We start from the raw sequence: 14523 nt of genomic DNA on the forward strand, positions 1-14523 counted from the left end.
ATGCTGAATGGATGGACACAGAGCACTCAGCACAATGCCTGGAAGTTAAGTGTCCAACATATTTTTATTCCACTTTCCTCTATACATTTTATTATTATAACTACACTGTCAGCTCGTTAAGTGTTGGGGCTATGTGTCATATCATGGTACCGCCTGCACAATAGGACACAGAACACCTGATAAGGTTTTCAGATGTAAGTCTCAGCCTAGTGTGTCACTCGGCAACAGCCTTCCACGTAGGAACTTGCACTGTGCTGGCCATTCAGCCAGGGTGCCCGATTCTCCCTGTGGAACAGCATCTCACACACGAGGTTACTGTGAGTTCTGTAATATCGGCTCCTGTATGGGGGTGTGTGCAAGTGTGTGTAATTCTCACCTCTTACTATATTTAATAGCCATTCTGGGAAAATGTTGACTTTTAGGTAATTATCCAAAACAAAAGAGAGAGACGACAACACCAGTAGAAAGGGTGAAGATTCTCTTTAGCATGTGAGGAAGGGATTATCTTCAGGAACGGCTTTTCACTGCCACGCCACCTGCTGTTCAGATAAGCAGAGCAGGTGAGATCTCTATGGAGATACATTCTATTATTTAGGCCCTGTAAGTTTCTTTCTGGAAATGCCAAAAACTTTTGAATTATTCTGTGTTTCAGAGAATTAATTCTTTTCTTTCCTGACAGAACAGAGATCGAGATAGCAACCCCTTTATCTGGGCTTCCCAGGTAAAGGTTTATTTATTTACTTTTTAAGGCAGTTTCCCAAGAGTCATTTGTCAGTATTTCTATACATCAGAAGTGAAAAGATTCTTACACTTTTCTTTTGTATGTTCACTGTCATATCACTCACTCAGAGACATGCGCTGGTTTTTAAATTGTCTGCTGTTTGGAATTAGAGACGCCTCTTGGGTTTTATGCAACTCCAAATCTGAGCCAATTTAGCTCTCTCCTGAATTGGTAGCCTTTTTTTGTTGTTTCTCCTCATTTTCTTCACAGAGGGTCACCTTCAGATGATTAATAGGTACACTAGCTTCGACTTCCTACATTGAAACACGCCCGTTTGACTTCCAGTCATCTAGCTAGCTTTAGAAATAATCAATAAAGAGGACAAAACTTGAATAAGTTAAAGGAAAACCATTATTTGATGATATACTCCTTTTCATCTTCAGAAGTCTTCGAGATCCAATTTTTTTCTGATAAAAACATCAAATCAAATCCAACAGTAAGGAGAAGGGGCAAGAAAATCATGAAATCCAAAGTACTTTTATTCCTTTGATCCGCTCAGTCTTTGTTATCAGTGGGATTTAGCTTTTGTTTCCTAATCCAACCGGAAACTTCTCCAGGGCACAGATCTCTGCAGTGCCAAACCCTTGTCAGATACTAAACTCATATTGTTCTTTCAGGACTCACTCCTGCAGCTTAAAACCTTACAATATCCCACTTGTGACAGTCACTGAACTATATTTAATTCCTGAGCCCTTGAATTTGACTCAAAACAAGAAAAGATAGTGCCTTATCTTATGCTGAGTACACCGCTGTATTAGCGCTGTTAATTCAGGCCCCCCGGAAGAAAGCCTATGTACTCTTTAAAAATGAAAGATTTCAAGGGAAAGAATATAAATGAGGATAACTGAATTTCCTTATCTCTCTTAAATCTGTAAAGCACAGGAGAGCATTCTTAGAAGCTTTTTAGTTAAGTTCAAGGGGGAAGTGATAGCGATGCTTCCACATCTAGAACACTGACAGTTTTTCTCTCTAAGTTTTTGCAACAACAAAGCTTATAAAATAAATGCTCCTTTTTCAGAGCAGGCTCTTATGAAAATAAATATATGTGATTCATTTCTTTCAGGTTTATTGTGAAAAATAGGACAGCAAACCATTGATCTGCAGCCATTTCTTACAAAAATGAGAAAGAGCTGGTCTGAGGCAGGTGTTTTGAGCCATGAGTCCTAAATCTTCTCTCTATACTGAGAAAGGCTTTATATTGAACATAGTTTCTTGCCATAAGTCTCAAAAATTAAGCTATGTACTCCACCCAAATCTCAGTTATCCTTTTGTGTGTGTGTGAGAGAGAGAGAGAAAAGAAGAGGTGGAGACAGACTCCCGCATGTGCCCCAACTGGCAAGCCCACTAGGGGGCAATGCTCTGCCCATCTAGGGCTGCTTCTCCGTTGTAACCAGAGCCATTTTTTAGCCCCTGAGGTGGAGGCCATGGAGCCATCCTCAGTGCCCAGGGCCAACTCACTCCAATGGAGTCCTGGCTGCAGGAGGAGAGGAGAAGAGAGAGAGAGAGAGAGAGAGAGAGAGAGAGAGAGAGAGAGAAGCTAGAGGGGGAGGAGTAGAGAAGCAGGTGGTTACTTCTCCTGTGTTCCCTGGTTGGGATCAAACTTGGGACATCCACATGCCAGACCGACACTCTACTGCTGAGCCAACCTGCCAGGGCCCCCCTCAGCTGCCCTTAATAAAATTTTGAACTATATGTTTGAACTCTGAAATAATGATGACATGTGTACAATATGTTGAATCTGAAAGGAGGTAAGCAGAAGATGTTTATTTAAAACTGAACTGACGTGGAGTCTGCTGATTCATTTTATGACATCAAGAATTTGGAAAGGAAGATCTCATTTACCAAAAACAGCTTTCCTGTTAGGAACATTGTTTCAAGACAACTGTAATGATGATTGTTTAAGGGCAAAAGTAACTTTAAATAATGCATAGTCAAACTTGTAGAGTTTGAAACAAGTATTCTTGGATGTTGGTGGTATTTTTTTTTCTACCAGAAATTGGAAAACAATCTGGCATAGGCATTAAAATAAAATTATTTATAATCTTTTACCAGGAATTTAATTTTCTAAGGAAATACTAAGAAAATTATATTAACAAACTCATTGAGGTGTTAGGCATAATTACAAAAGCAGAACAAAACAAACTCAAAATAAATGAGCAGTAGTCATGGAATGCTTATGTAAATTAGGATACTTTCACTCAGTAGAACATTGTGTGGTCTTCGAAATCATGGTTAAATAAAAATAAACATGGTAAAAATGTTTATTATACAATATTAAGCACAAGCAGGCTGACTTCTAAATTATTCTACTGTTATAAGTATCAAACTGCGTAGAAAGGAATGTAATAAAATAACTATTATTTGTTTGGTTGATGAGATTATTTATTCACACAACTAGATTATATAAATTACATTCTCATATAATTCTTGCAAGAACCACAAATTTTGCATTGCTATTCCCATTTTAAAGATTAAAAAATAAGGCCTGACCTGTGGTGGCGCAGTGGATAAAGCGTCGACCTGGATATGCTGAGGTCGCCGGTTTGAAACCCTGGGCTTGCCTGGTCAAGGCACATATGGGAGTTGATGCTTCCAGCTCCTCCCCCCTGTCTCTCTCTCCTCTCTAAAATGAATAGATAAAAATAAAAATAAATTTTAAAAAAGATTAGAAAATACATTAGTAATAAGATTCTTTAGATCAGAAACTTAGTGTTCAAATTTGTTGTTAAGTCATCATTCCCATACTTTGGTGATAGAAGATATGCTGGGTCTTTATCTTTCTTTAAAAAATGTATCTATTTTATGAATTTCTTGACTAAGGAATAAAGTACATGAAGAATGAAGATTGTTTCAACAACCCAGAAAATTTGCACTTCAGATGCTAAGATTATAATTCTGGTCAAAAACATGACTGAGAAAATTGGTATTTGACAGAGAAAACTGAGTAACTTCCCTAAATTCTTTAGATTTTTAAAGACTACCAGTGTGACATGGGGTATGTTACTTCTCTGTGGTTCAATTTCTTCATCTTAAATGGTGATAATAATCATAGGGTTGTTCTGAGGATTAAATAGCTATATGTCTGTGTGGATGGATGGAAGGATAGACAGATAGATAGATAGAGAGATAGAGCTATATCTATCTATATCTATCTCATACTTAGAGTAGCACTTAGTACTTAATGAATTATCAATATTGGGCAGCCATTCATCAACTTGAGAGATTTCATCTATCTTTAATTTAGTATAATTTTAAACCAGTAGAATAAATGTTAAATTTTATCAAATATTTTCTCTGATGTTAAGATGATCATGTAATTAAATAGCACACTAACTAATTTTTAAAACAATATTTATATTGGGTAATACTTCGAGTTGTAGAATAAACCAAGTTTGGTAATTGAATAACATATTCTTTGAATATCCTTATATTTTATTCATTATTGCATTGTATTTAGGAATAAGAGATAAACACCCATAGAATATTATGTGTCTGTTTTTGTGTGAGTGTGGCATGGGTTACATTTTTCCAGTTTTGTGATTAATTTTGAATTATTTTCTAGAACCAGAAAACTTTACTAACTTTTCACTTCTTACTATTGTTTGAAGATTTTAAGTTTAATAAAATTTACCTGAAAAGTTATCTGAGCTTAATACATTTGGGAGGAAGATAAAATTTTCAATTTTTTCCCAATTTTTTTGTGGTTATTGTTATATTAAAAAAATTACAACTCTTGTTAGGTCAATATGGAAATCTATATTATTTTTCATTCCATACAGATTTTAAGTTTTTGGCATAAATTCTATTTCATTTAAAAATCTTCCCTAGATCTATCACTATACCTTTTCTACATCTTTTACTGCCCAGTTTGATTCACAATGTGATTCACTTGTGTTCATTATTTCTTTGTTTTTTCCTTGATAAAATCTGGGAGAGATTGGTGCATTTTGCTATTTTGTTTAAATCTGGTATTGCTTCTATTTTTGTTGTGTTTATTTTATGTTTTTTATCTTTTAATTATTATTTTGTTCCTTTAACATTTTTTAAGGCTTATTTTGCTCTACTTTTTGAGCTATTTGAATTGGATGCTCATCTATTAATATTTTGATGACATTGATTTGGATCAAAAGTCATGTTTATTATAGCCTCTTTTACAGTCCAAAGTAATCCTCTTTTCCCATATAACTCATTTTGCTATAAACCTCTTTGCTATTAATATATTGCTATTAATACTTTTTTTTTTGCATTTTTTCAAATTTAGAAGCGGGAAGGCAGTCAGACAGACTTCTGCATGCACCAGAATGGGATCCACTCGGCTTACCCACCAGGGGGCAATGCTCTGCCCATCTGGGGCATTGCTCCATTGGGGCTGGAGCCATTCTAGCACCTGAAGCGGAGGCCATGGAGCCATTCTCAGCACCCGGGCAAGTTTTGCTCCAATGGAGCCTTGGCTGTGGGAGGGGAAAAGAGAGAGAGGAAGGAGAAGGGAAATGGTGGAGAAGCAGAAAGGCGCTTCTCCAGTGTGCCCTGGTCAGGAAGCGAACCCATGACTTCCACACGCCGGGCCGACACTCTACCCACTGAACCAACTGGCCAGGGCCGCTATTACTACTTTTTTTTTTTCTCTGAGACAGAGCGAGAGTCAGAGAGAGGGATAGATAGGGACAGACAGACAGGAACGGAGAGAAATGAGAAGCATCAATGATCAGTTTTTCATTGCAACACCTTAGTTGTTCATTGATTGCTTTCTCATATGTGCTTTCACCATGGGCCTTCAGCAGACCGAGTAACCCCTCGCTAAAGTCAGTGACCTCGGGTCCAAGCTGGTGAGCTTTTTGCTCACACTAGATGAGCCCGCACTCAAGCTTGTGACCTCGGGGTCTCGAACCTGGGTCTTCCACATACCAGTCCGACGCTCTATTCACTGTGCCACCACCTGGTCAGGCTATTACTACTTTTAAAGTTGTTGTTTTTGGTATTTGACTAGTGGATACATCTAGCTCTTCGTTTTTACTTTTCTGTGGCATTTTATTTATTTTTGTAATGTGAATGTCTATTGATCTGATCTGAAAGTTTCTATATAAATGAAATCTAATTTACATATTTTATTGTGATTATTTTTATATCATATATTCTTTCTTTTATTTCAGTTTATAATTTTTTTTTTTTTCTGAAGCTGGAAACGGGGAGAGACAGTCAGACAGACTCCCGCATGCACCCGACCGGGATCCACCCGGCACGCCCACCAAGGGCGACGCTCTGCCCACCAGGGGGCGATGCTCTGCCCCTCCGGGGCGTCGCTCTGCCGTGACCAGAGCCACTCTAGCGCCTGGGGCAGAGGCCAAGGAGCCATCCCCAGTGCCCAGGCCATCTTTGCTCCAATGGAGCCTTTGCTGCGGGAGGGGAAAAGAGAGACAGAGAGGAAGGAGGGGGGGGGTGGAGAAGCAAATGGGCGCTTCTCCTATGTGCCCTGGCCGGGAATCGAACCCGGGACTTCTGCACGCCAGGCAGACGCTCTACCGCTGAGCCAACCGGCCAGGGCCCAGTTTATAATTTTTAAATATTTTCTTGTCCATTTACTTTTTAAGTATCTTTAGTCATGTTGATTACATTGCATTTCTCCAGACTAAAACTTTTTTAGTATTTTTCTATTTCATTTCTATACTTATATAAACATATTTAACATGTTTTTCTGTCAATTGCAAATCTCAGTCAATATCTCTATCCTCAATTTCTTCTCTCCCACACATACTGAGTGGTGGGACACACATTTATTTTTTCCTCCTTCTTCAGGATTTTGTTAAAAATCAAGAATTTAATTTCTTGGTAGTATTTTGTGTATGGTATATTCATAAATGATATTATATACATATAATATATTTATAGTACTTTAAAATAAATTATTTATTAATATATATTTAGAGCTTTTTATATATTTTGCTCAATTTTTGCTTTTAACATTGTTACTTACATCCTTTATCTTTATTTTCCTTGAATTCATTTTTAAGTTTGCCATAATGTAGCCTGAAGAAGTTTGAAGTTTATTTTTTTCAGAAGAGGTATATGGGTAGCAAATTTTATGTGTCTTTATATATCTATATGTCTTTATTTTATTCTACTTGAATTATTATTTAGATCATTTTTTCATCAGCAATTTATAGATATTAATCTTTCTTCAATCAGAATCTTACTTTATAAATAACAATAATTCTGATGACAGGTGAATTCAGATTTATGCCTGTATCAGTCTAATGTGTTATATTTAGTTTTTCATTGAAATATTACTAGTTTGTATTTAAAAAGTGACTTTATTGAGTTATAAAAAAGCTCTAGGTATTTAATGTATACAACTTGGTGAGTTTGGAAATAAGTATTTACCTATGGAACCACCACCACCACCACAATCAATGCCATAAACATATCTAATAGCTTCTTTTTTATAGTAGCTTCAATAATTTTTATGGCTGTGACATCTTTTTATAATTCTAATAATTCTAATTATATTTATTTATTTTAAAGTTTTTTTTCTGGTTTTCATATTAACTTTGTTTTATCAGATACTAGTTTCTTGGTTTGGTCTAAGAACTAATTTTACATTGTTGGCTTTTATAAAGTATTTGTATTTATAATCAAGGGCTGAGCTTGATGAGCAATAATAACTAGAGATGGTTTCCCAGCAAAAGTGAATAAAATAATTCTCTCAGTGAATAAATTTAGGTTCTATTTATAGAGGATATTTATGTAGAGAGAGGGTGTATGGTTGTGACTAGGAAGATATTTCTTCTAGTCCTGGAGAGTTTGCTTAATAGTTGAAGGGGCTCCTTGTTTGTAAGGACTAGAAGGTACCTGAACACTACTGTGGTATTCCTTCTTTTGCCCCAATAACTTCTGTAAGTTTCCTATGTCAGACATTTCCATTTTATTTAGAGAGCTCTTCTTGAGGCTTTAGTCTGGAGGCTCATAATACAACCAGCAGTGTAGCAATTTTGCTACACTGTGAATACAGTCCCTGCTGTCTTTGCTCTTGGTGTTCTTCTTGGACTGCAAGAGGAACATTCACTTCTTTAAAAATCTTCTCTTATGACTGTTCAGTGTTACAGGTTCAATTCTATTAGGTTGTACCGTCTATCTGATCCCATTTGCATGTATCTTCTAGAAATTCCCCAACTGTTCTGGTCTGAGGCTGACACCTTTTCCAGGTTTCTAGTGCTAGTATGGATTCATTCTTATTTTTAAATCTCTTGTGTTATTTGAGTGGTATCATGGGATGCAGGAAATATTGATACACTATTCAGATATCCATCATAAAGCAGAAGACTCAGTTTTTAGTATTAGCAAAAAATTTCTTCTTTGGAATCAGCATGTTTTATTTTGTAAAACTCATCGTTATTCTTCTAGTTTAAACTTTGAATAACTGTGTGAAAATATTAAGTGTCAAATACCAAGCCACGTGCTTTGCACACATTTTTCTGTATCCTTGTAAGTATGGAAATTCAATATTATTTTCCTGTTTTTCAGAGTTAAAAACAAATGCCTCAGGAATTTGAACTAGTAAGTGATTTTAATCAATACTGTGTTTTCCAAAGCTATATTAAAATTAATTTTAATATAGAACACTGGAGGCTTTATAGCATAACTTAAAATACCAAGTTTTATGGTTTTGCATATTTAGGTCAAGACTACACACACACACACACACACACACTATTTTTTTTATTGTAGATTTCAAAAACATTAAATTGATTTTGGAAGAGATTGTCTCGAAACATACTAAATATTTAATTTTTCTAGATTTTATTATTCTATTATTTATTTTCCTTAAAATAAATTTTAGAAGAGATGGTCTCCAAATACACTAAATATTTCATTTTTCTAGATTATATTATTCTATTATTTATTTTCCTTATTTCTTTGCAGACAGTGGTCACTACAATACATTAGTAAGTGTGTATATGTGTATCAACATTTATATTTATAACACTTGTTGAAAAACAATTATTTCCATGACCTAAGTATCAGCTCTGTCCATTTCTCTCTATTTCTATGGCATAAGTTTTGGCTATAGTACAATAGAAATTTCTGGAAAAAAACCCCACAACAAACAAACCCAAAAACAAAACCTAATAATGGTTAAATGATAATATTCATGAATAAGGATGAAACTGGGATCATTTTTGATTTACTTATAACTTTAAATACACTGCTTATTATTTTTTTAAATTTTAATTTATTGTGTTGACATGGTTTCAAGAGTCCCACTCAATGTAAGTCCCTCACCCCCTGCACCGTGCCCCATGCCCCATGCAGTCTCTTTCCATTCCCACCTCACTCCCTTTGCACCCTCTCCCGCTACCTCCACCCTATGCCCCCTGCAGTCTCTTTCCATTCCCACCTCACTCCCTTTGCACCCTCTCCCTCTACCTCCACCCCATGCCCCGTGCAGTCTCTTTCCATTCCCACCTCACTCCCTTTGCACCCTCTCCCTCTACCTCCACCCCATGCCCCGTGCAGTCTCTTTCCATTCCCACCTCACTCCCTTTGCACCCTCTCCCGATACCTCCACCCCCATGACCCGTGCAGTCTCTTTCCATTCCCACCTCACTCCCTTTGCACCCTCTCCCTCTACCTCCACCCCATGCCCCGTGCAGTCTCTTTCCATTCCCACCTCACTCCCTTTGCACCCTCTCCCTCTCCCTCCACCCCCATGCCCCGTGCAGTCTCTTTCCATTCCCACCTCACTCCCTTTGCACCCTCTCCCTCTACCTCCACCCCCATGCCCCGTGCAGTCTCTTTCCATTCCCACCTCACTCCCTTTGCACCCTCTCCCGATACCTCCACCCCCATGACCCGTGCAGTCTCTTTCCATTCCCACCTCACTCCCTTTGCACCCTCTCCCACTACCTCCACCCCATGCCCCGTGCAGTCTCTTTCCATTCCCACCTCACTCCCTTTGCACCCTCTCCCTCTACCTCCACCCCCATGCCCTGTGCAGTCTCTTTCCATTCCCACCTCACCCCCTTTGCACCCTCTCCCGCTACCTCCACCCCATGCCCCGTGCAGTCTCTTTCCATTCCCACCTCACTCCCTTTGCACCCTCTCCCTCTACCTCCACCCCCATGCCCTGTGCAGTCTCTTTCCATTCCCACCTCACTCCCTTTGCCCCCTCTCCCGCTACCTCCACCCCCATGACCCGTGCAGTCTCTTTCCATTCCCACCTCACTCCCTTTGCCCCCTCTCCCGCTACCTCCACCCCCATGCCCCGTGCAGTCTCTTTCCATTCCCACCTCACTCCCTTTGCCCCCTCTCCCGCTACCTCCACCCCCATGACCCGTGCAGTCTCTTTCCATTCCCACCTCACTCCCTTTCCACCCTCTCCCACTACCTCCATCTCCCCTTTCCCTCTAAGTCTTGCTACCCTGTTTTCTGTATCTACATGTTATGTATATATACTTTGGCTCATTCCTTCACCTTCTTTGATCCCGTTCCCTCGTCTCCCTTCCCTCTGACAGCTAGCTGCCCATCTGTTCCTTGTGATCTTGCCTCTGTTTCTATTTTGTTTCTCAGTTAATTGTGTTTATTAGATTCCACATACAAGTGAGATCATATGGTACTTGTCTTTCTCTGCCTGGTTTATTTCACTTAGCATAATAATCTCCATGTCCATCCATGCTCTCGCAAAAGGTAAGATTTCCTTTGAGTTCATGGCTGCGTAGTATACCATTGCTCTTTTGTCCACTTGTCCACTGATGGACACTTGGGCTGTTTCCAGATCTTGGCTAGTGTAAACAATGCTGCCATAAACATGGGGGTGCACTTCTTCTTTTGAATTAGTGTTTTGGGATTCTTAGGATATGTTGGTAAAAGTGGGATAGCTGGATCATAAGTCAGTTCCATTTTTAATTTTTTTGAGGAAATGCCATACTGTTTTCCACAGTGGCTGCACAAGTCTGCATTCCCACAGCAATGCAAGAAGGTTCCCTTTTTTCCACACCCTTGCTTAAATACCTGTTTATTTTTAAACAAATCATCTGTGTTCATTTATAATTTAAAGAATCTAGTCCAATGTACTTCTTTAGGTTGCAGGATTCTGGGGAAAGAAAAATTGCTTAAGTCCTTAAAATAAGGAAATTTAAAAAAATCCAGTTTACTATTTAAACAAAAGATAGAACTCTCTATTAGTAATGTGAGTACAGTTATATTACTGATATAATGTAAGGCCATCAATTAAGAGACAAAATAATTCTTTAAAGGGATTTAACGTTGGTATAACTTGCTGTCCTTCCATATAGGTTTGAGTTTTAATAATGTTCCAGGCTAATTTTTATATTTCTTATATAACTTACCTTTGGTGATTTCCACTTACCAAATCCTAGAAATAGAGTAGATTCTGTTGTTATCTTCTATAGGAGAGGAAGGGTAGGTAAAAATACATCTTTGCCACTCCCATCTTTGAAAGAGTTCATTTTATTTTAATTGATATTATTTCAATTGAGGAAATTAAATATGCACAAAGAACATTGCCGATATCTTGTTATTATATGTGACTTTATTTTCTCTATTTTATGACCATTTTTTGAACATTTACAAAAAAATTATTGTGGTATAACTTGTATTTAGACCATAGGAATAATTTTTCCTTTCTCCCTCCCTCCCTTCCTCTTTCCCTCCCTCCTTCTCTTCCTCCCTCCCTCCCTCCCTCCCTCCCTCTGTCCCTTCCTCCCTCCCTCCTTCCCTCTCTTCCTCACTCCTTTCCTCATTTCTCTCTCTCTTTCCCTTCCTTCCTTTGTCCTTCCCTCCCTCTGTCACTTTCTTAATTCCTCCCTCCTCCTCTTCCTTCCTTTCGTCCTTCAATTCTTTCTGTCTCCCTTTCTTCTCCATTTCCTTCTCTTCCCTTTTCATTGTTGTATTTTCTTCCTTGCTATCATTATTTTATCATTAGGCTAAATGTATAACTTACAAACTGATAGTCTGGGTCTCTATTTTGAGTATAGCTGAGGCTCCGGTAATGAATCTGTCTTTGTCACCTTCAGTAGTTTCCTCAAGCAACTGGAGCTCTTTTATGTTTTCATTTTTTTCTCCATTTTGAGTTGCTTTTTATGTGATTGCTTATCATACTTGCATATGTTCCCAGTTTTTTTCTAGTCTATTACTCAGACTCTTAAGTAGCAGTGAATTACTCCTTCATTTTATCACGTGCTTCATGAAAGAAGCAGGCTATTCTGAAAATGTTTAAAAGTAAGAGATAGCAAAACATTATGTGAAAGTGATCTCATGATTTAATTCAACTGATGAGAGTACTTGTCTTAGCTTCTTAAAGTTCAGATTGTTTTTTAATCAGTTTTGCTTTTAATTTGATTTTTAAAAATTCTTCCTATTCACTTCTACTTATAGCCAGAAATGAGAAAAAAAAATTTTATTTTCAAAAAGTTACTTTATATTTTTTGTGTAGATACTTAGAAAAGGTGACCCAAAATTGGAGAAACTAAATTAATTTTAATGAAACCTGAACTGAATGCAAATATGTATAATTTTATGAGCATTGTATAATTGCATTTGAAGCACCACTTGACACAAAAAACATTCTTGACAAAAAAATGTTTATTTCTGAATATAAATGTAGTTCACATTCACTCTAAAACATTTCTAAATTAGAGGGAAATGTATAGGAAAGAAAATTCTCGGCCCCTGGCCGGTTGGCTCAGCGGTAGAGCGTCGGACTGGCGTGCGGGGGACCTGGGTTCGATTCCCGGCCAGGGCACATAGGAGAAGCGCCCATTTGCTTCTCCACCCCCCATCCCCCTCCTTCCTCTCTGTCTCTCTCTTCCCCTCCCGCAGCCAAGGCTCCATTGGAGCAAAGATGGCCCGGGCGCTGGGGATGGCTCCTTGGCCTCTGCCCCAGGCGCTAGAGTGGCTCTGGTCGCAGCAGAGCGATGCCCCGGAGGGGCAGAGCATCACCCCCTGGTGGGCAGAGCGTTGCCCCTGGTGGGCGTGCTGGGTGGATCCCGGTCGGGTGCATGCAGGAGTCTTTCTGACTGTCTCTCCCCGTTTCCAGCTTCAGAAAAAAAAAAAAAAAAAAAAAAAAAAAAAATTTAAAAAAAAAAAAAAGAAAATTCTCATCGCTAAGAGAGTTACTTTAACTTTTCGGATATATAGCTCTGCTTACATTTTTGGCACATGGGTGTTTGTATACAAACATACCTATATATATTTTTAACATACTGTGCAAGTAGTTTAAACTTGAAAAATATTTTATCAGTTTTATTGGTTTAAATCGAGGCCAAGCTCATTTTTTAAAATGACTGAAACACAGCATGAAAGTATTCTCTGAACTAAACACCTGTCTTATTTTATACTGATCTATTGCAGAAGCGTGTTTATAACTTTGAATATTCCTCTATATCTCCTATTCGTTGTGTCATATCACTTTAATTTGTAATCATTAGGTGAGGAGATAGATTCCCCTAGGTGTTTGGTCATTAAAATCTTAATTTTACTCCTTACTCTGAGGTGCTCCAATGAACTTTACTAGTAAAGAAAGTTTGAAACTCACTCTGAAGAAGTAAATGGCCACAATGTGTCGTCTGTTTGGCTTACGCCACTCTCAGGAGCAGGGACACATGTAGGCTGCTGCATCTGATTTGGAGGGCCTTCTTTAGGAAGACGAATAGAAAACAATACATATTGCAATTGGGAAATGAATGAAAAGCTATGTTTATAAGTACACTACTGTCTCCTCCCCCACCCCGAGCCTTGCAAAGAGATGTGCAAATGAGCAGCCTTGAAGATGAAAGCTTCTTTAGCTTCATATTAAATATTCGTTGACACAGGAGTCAGCATTAGTTTTCATCTGAGAAGAGTGATATTTCACCACATGATGCTACTGCATGTGGATTGATTGTAACTTCTTCCCATGGAAAGAAATGGTAGGAGAGCTAGAGGCTATACTGACAGTTCTGGCGGCCAGGACTTACAGTGGGTCTCTGACGTTGCTGGAACTTCCAGGGATGGGCTGACAAGTGGCATATCTTTTTTTTTTTTTTTTTTTTTTTTTTTGTATTTTTCTTAAGCTGTAAATGGGGAGAGATAGTCAGACAGACTCCCGCATGCGCCGACCGGGATCCACCCGGCACGCCCACCAGGGGCTACGCTCTGCCCACCAGGGGGCGATGCTCTGCCCCTCCGTGGTGTTGCTCTGCCGCGACCAGAACCACTCTAGCGCCTGGGGCAGAGGCCAAGGAGCCATCCCCAGCACCCGGGCCATCTTTGCTCCAATGGAGCCTTGGCTGCGGGAGGGGAAGAGAGAGACAGAGAGGAAGGAGGGGGATGGGGGGGTGGAGAAGCAAATGGGCGCTTCTCCTATGTGCCCTGGCCGGGAATCGAACCCGGGCCCCCCGCACGCCAGGCCGACGCTCTACCGCTGAGCCAACCGGCCAGGGCCAAGTGGCATATCTTTGAGAAACGATTAGTCCAGGTTCACAAGTCACAAAAGAGAGTCTAACCTGGTAGCTAAATGAGAAGACCAGCTCCACAAGCAAAGATCCCCGTCTCAGGGGCTCCAGTGGATGCAGGTGTTGTTGTCCACAGCTGATGTTTGCTTCTGTGGGGTGGTGGGCAAAGGGGCCATCTGGGTGCCCATGGTCAGAGGTGGGATGTAATCGACATGCAGTGTGACAATGAGCCAGGCATATACTCAGAGCATTCTTGAGCAAGACAACTTTCCAGATTTTAAATTATGGAAGAAG

General features: G+C 39.2%; 1 protein-coding gene and 1 non-coding gene across 4 annotated transcripts in view; one reads left to right on the forward strand and one right to left on the reverse strand.

The window, feature by feature from the left end:
- Positions 1-14523, forward strand: part of GRM1 (glutamate metabotropic receptor 1) — a 364370-nt gene that overhangs the window by 78322 nt on the left and 271525 nt on the right. The window lies entirely within an intron of this gene.
- Positions 6248-6323, reverse strand: TRNAA-GGC (transfer RNA alanine (anticodon GGC)). Its single transcript has one exon. It is a non-coding gene; the product is annotated as a tRNA-Ala (tRNA).

Source organism: Saccopteryx bilineata, chromosome 12, assembly GCF_036850765.1.
Source record: "Saccopteryx bilineata isolate mSacBil1 chromosome 12, mSacBil1_pri_phased_curated, whole genome shotgun sequence".
NCBI lineage: Eukaryota > Metazoa > Chordata > Mammalia > Chiroptera > Emballonuridae > Saccopteryx > Saccopteryx bilineata.